Below are 5,120 nucleotides of genomic sequence, written 5' to 3' on the forward strand. Positions count from 1 at the left end.
TTTAATAAAAGAAAGCAGTGTAAATACTTAATCAAGTTCCCCTATTAAAAACAACCAGCAGTTGGACTCCCCACATCTGTGCCTCCACTCTTATTCTCAATCTTCATATTTCTACATTTTTTTTATGGTTAGTGTTTTATTCTTTGAAGAACGCTTCTAAAACATCACACTAAGTCAAGCTGAAAGGTAAAGTTTAAAACAGTTTTTAAAGGATAAGTCATAACATATGTAATGACTATTCACTCTACAGAATCTTGACCTTAGAGCTTATGACACACCCAGTTGGCAGTAGCACCCAGGTTTTCCAAATAGCCAGTCATTATTTTTCTTTTGTCTGCATAGACTTCTCATTAGCTGCCTTCTGCTTTTGTTGCATGAGCTCAGAGTCCCTCTGCTTTCTCTGAGAGGTAGTCAACCTATCCTCTTTTCTTTTCCCCTTACTATTTTCCTGGGTTTTCTCCATGTTTTTTCTGGTGGACAAGTTCTCATTTATTTCCACAGGCCATGCTGACCACTGACGGAGCCTGGAATATAAAGCGACTCAGAAAAAGCAACAGCTCCCTTGCACACTAGGCTACCGTCACCACTGTCTTCTTTTTTCTCTCTACATTTATCTGCTAGCTTTTGTTTTCTCCCCTAAGACAACCTGTGTGGGGAAAATTTTCTCAAACCATGGTTTTCCTCTACTCTCATGTCACAACAATCAACACAGACTTCCATGACAAAATGTAGGGGGGAGTTTCCCCACACACCAAGCAGTAGACACCAGATGAGTGTCCTCCTATTTAATTCCAACACTTTCTATCTGGAGATAGCATCATATCCCACAGGGTGGGGCTCAGTACCCAAGCCTGTGCCTCGCTCACCAGTCACAATTCTAGGCCTCTGAAATTCTGATTAACTGGCATCAGGCATTGGGGTTCCCATGACTCCCTGTTTTGGTTCAATTAATTTGCTAGAACAACTCACAGAACTGAAGGAAACAATTGCTTACATTTGCTGGTTTTGCAAAGGATATCTATGGAGAGTTGCATAGGCAGGCATGTAGAAAATGGTGTGGAGCTTCCATGCCCTCCCCGGGTGTGCCACCCTCCAGGAATCTCCATGTGTTCACCTATCTGGAAGGCCCCTTAACCCAATCCTCTTGGGATTTTATGGAAGCTTCAGGACATCAGTATTCCTTCCCCTTAGAATATAGGGCAGGACCCTCTCTGGGAAAGGTCTTAAGACCCACGATCAGAAAGGCCAGGGAAGAGTAGAGTCCTGCCTGGGGCCGGTGAGATAAAGGTAGGAGAAAGGAGGGCAAGAGAAGGTTAGAGGCCTGCCCCTGAGGCCTAACACACCCAACATTATAACAAAAGACTGTAACAAGGGCTACAGAAGTTGTGAGCCAGGAACCTTGGATGAAAGCCAATATATATCATGGCACCACAAAACCAAATCTATCTAATCTCATCATTTGTATGTGACAGTTCTTCCATTTCATTCAATATCCTCCTAACACTAAAATTCTTTCCAGAGCTTATAATTCCCAGAAATACTTTCACTAATTGCAGGTATAGGAAAATCATTTTATAACTGTATTTTAAAAATATTTTATATTTAAATGATGATTTAAAATAGCCTGTTCTGCAAGACATAATTGCTCTGTTAAAAAAAAAAAGTAGAAGAAATAAAAAGACCTAGCATGCTATAAAATTTTTATAATACCAAATAAGATGGTACTTATTGGAAAATAAAGTATGCACAACTGTAAGGGGACATAAAGCTATCAAGAAAACCACAGCTTTGCTACAATCCTTGATTAGCTGAAGTAGCACTGTGGGTGTTTCCTTCAAAGTCAGTTCTTTGCTACCAGATGGAGATGTTCCTGTTTCTTGTTAGATAGCCTAGACCATAATTGAATCCATTAGTCAGCAAAGAGTGGAATCATTCCCATACCTACTCCAAATGTTCTCTTTCATTTCTTTCGGGTCTATGCTACAAGTCAATACTTTCCCTATATGATTTCTTCAGGCTTTTTCATTTTATGTTTCAAGACAAACTACGCTTATTAAAAGTGAGCCTTTGGGTTGTACAACAGTGTGAATGTACAAAATGCCACTTAATTTCACACTTTACAATGATTGATTTTATGCTGTGTGAATTTCACCACAATAAAAACATGAGATTTTTCTCACCAGCAGTGTTGATAAAGCAGCACCAATTTCTATTTATGAATGAAGTACACTGGTGATCTGGTCCTTGCTTTGGTTCAAACATAGAAATAACAACATCTCAGAGACTTTTCCTGACATCCCTAACATTTGTACCCAGTCTTCCTTAGGCTTTCTGGAGCATTGAAAATGAAAATAATAGTTTTCCTCTTTAACATCTCTTTTGCAATTTTGTTTGTGTTAATGTTCTTCTGATCTAATTTTCTTCCTATCTTTCTGATTCAAGTTTTGTTTGCTGGTTTTAATTTTTCCACCTATCCTTTTGATGTTAAAATTTCATGTAGTCAATAGACTTTTTCTCTTGTAGTTCTACGTTAAGTTTTTGTGCAACTGAAGCTCACACAACACTTCAACGTACATCTACCACTCTGCTACACCTCAAACTAATGCAGTAAATTGTATGCATTCTTTATTCCTACCAAGAGGCTGCTGAATGCTTCTAGATTACGTCATTTTGTTTTGAAGAGTACCATGTTCATTTTCTCCAATCCCAACTGTGCTCTCAGTTATTTCTGTGTCTTCAGTCAACTGCACCTCTCATTCTATAGAGCAAACATTTTAAACTTCTAAATATTTTCCCCAAGAAAATTGAATTAATGTAAATTCTACACAAAAAGGTCCTATTAGTCATTCTATAAATATATTGTCAGAATTAATGAATGAACATGTAGATCTTACTTCATATTTGGCACCTATATATTAATTCATTCTTGCCTGCTCTATATTTCTTACAAATATGTATTTTTTCAATGATTCAGGTATGCAGTAGGTACATTTCATATTACAAAATAGTTTGTTCATTTTTCCCTGCTTCCTTCAGTAAGCTTTAACTGTGAAACAGCTTAATTGCTACTGATGATTATTTCTTAGATGTATAAAAGTCCCCTTTAGACCAATGTCAATGTTTGTCAAAAAAGTAATGTAACATTACTTTTTTGAAGGAAAATTACTGCTATTAAATGTACACTCATGGAAGGAAGTAATGTTGTAATCAGTTCTGGGGATTCAATTAACTAGGGTGTAATAATACTGCTTGCTTGAAAGAAAACAATTTGTACCTGCATATTTTCATTTGGCTACCTAAAGATCTTTTAAGGGATTATCTGGTCATTAGAATGCTTATTATCTTGATAAAATACCCTAGTTTGGTGATTACAAAATAATTAATGAGATCTTTCTTAGTTAAACTCAAGTATTTTATACAGTATCATAAATAAAAAAATTCTTCCTTACTGATGAATCAATACTATGTGATATCAAGATGATAAAGTTATAGCCCTATTCAATGTCTCTTTTTTCACATAATTTTAAATTAATATCTCTCTGGCCCTATCATTTTTGTAAAAATTTACCTTTATAATTAACTTATTTAAAATGATTTACCACTTCTATTATTGAAATATAGTACATTTGCTATTTTATTAACATCATTGTCATTTTATTCAAACTTCTGCCAGTTTGATGCTATTTCTAAAATGACTCAAATATTCTGCATTGAATCTATTCTATTTTCTTGACTACTTTTCTGAATAAATTATCTTTGTCTACATGTTTCTTTTTTTTCTTTTCTCAGGCAACAAAATTAATTAAAAGAAAAATAGACATGCTTTATACTTTCTATCTTTAATTCAAACTATACTTGCTAGAGGCTGATGATTTGGTTCAGAGCTTGTACAAGACAACGAGTAAAACTGAGCCCAAACACCACAGCAATACCAAGAGAGAAGCTCTCCCTCACTAACTGCCTTAGTCTATTCACGCACTGCTATAAAGAAATAAGTAAAACTGGGTAAATTATAAAGAAAAGAGGTTTAATCCTGTCAGTTCCACAGGCTGTACAAGAAGCATGACTGGGGAAGACTCAGGAAACTTATAATCATGGTGGAAGGCAAAGGGGAAGCAGGCACATCTTATGTGGCCAGAGAAGGAGGAAAAGCACCAAGGGGAGATGTTACACACTTTTAAACAACCAGATCTCATGAGAACTCACTATCATGAGTACAGCAAGGGAGAAATCTGCCCCCATGATCCAATAATCTACTACCAGGTACCTCCCCATCGATGGGGATCACAATTGAACATGAGATTTAGGTGAGGATACAGAGCCAAACCTTATCAGTAATCACCACTCTAGGTTTGTTTTGTTTTTGTTTGTTTTATTTGCAAGAAGTTAGTTTATTCTCATACCTTCAACTGCCTTGGCCAAGTCTTTGAAATAACTCGTTTTATCATTGATAAGTTAAGTAGTGAATTCAGTAAAACAACGATTTAGCAGAAAACAAATGCACATATTATTTTACAGTTTGGAACAAGAAGAAAAAAATACATGAGAAAAAGAAAAACATTAAAGTCAATATCTTTTGCTCTACGCAAGGGAGTCTTTATTTCTTCTTATTTCACAGACATTCACTATATTCACCATTCACTGAGCTATCTCACCCTGGATTTCCTAGTCTCTTATAAATCCACAAAATGATGCACTGTTTTCTTGATCACTTTTGCATTTCAACTAAGCAGGATGTTTCTGTAATATACCAATATATTTGTACTATAAAGATCTATGGCTATCCCCACCCCTACCTGGTTTCAACAGCATTTACTTTCTATGCAGTCTTTTATAAAATCCCACTTTGGGAAATCATTTATATCAGTATATTTTTAACAACAAGAGGAGGTTGTTCACACATATAAATAACCTTGAATGCATTAATATAAACTTGGAATAAGGCAGTATAATTAAAAGAATAAGATGAGTTCAAATTCTAGCTTCAGCATTTAGCATCTGCATGAGATTTTCAGGTTATTTGACTTCCCTAAATCTAAAATTCCACAAACTCCATGGGATGTCATCTGTAAAACATTTTAAAGAAGTTGTGCAGTTCACAGCCTGGGAAGTACTACCTT

At 35.6% G+C, this 5,120-nt stretch overlaps 1 pseudogene; it reads right to left on the reverse strand.

The window, feature by feature from the left end:
* Positions 1-319: 319 nt before the first annotated feature.
* On the reverse strand, positions 320-506 carry LOC129034978 (small EDRK-rich factor 1-like; annotated as a pseudogene).
* Positions 507-5,120: the final 4,614 nt, after the last annotated feature.

This window comes from Pongo pygmaeus, chromosome 3 (genome assembly GCF_028885625.2).
Source record: "Pongo pygmaeus isolate AG05252 chromosome 3, NHGRI_mPonPyg2-v2.0_pri, whole genome shotgun sequence".
NCBI classification, from domain to species: Eukaryota; Metazoa; Chordata; class Mammalia; order Primates; family Hominidae; genus Pongo; species Pongo pygmaeus.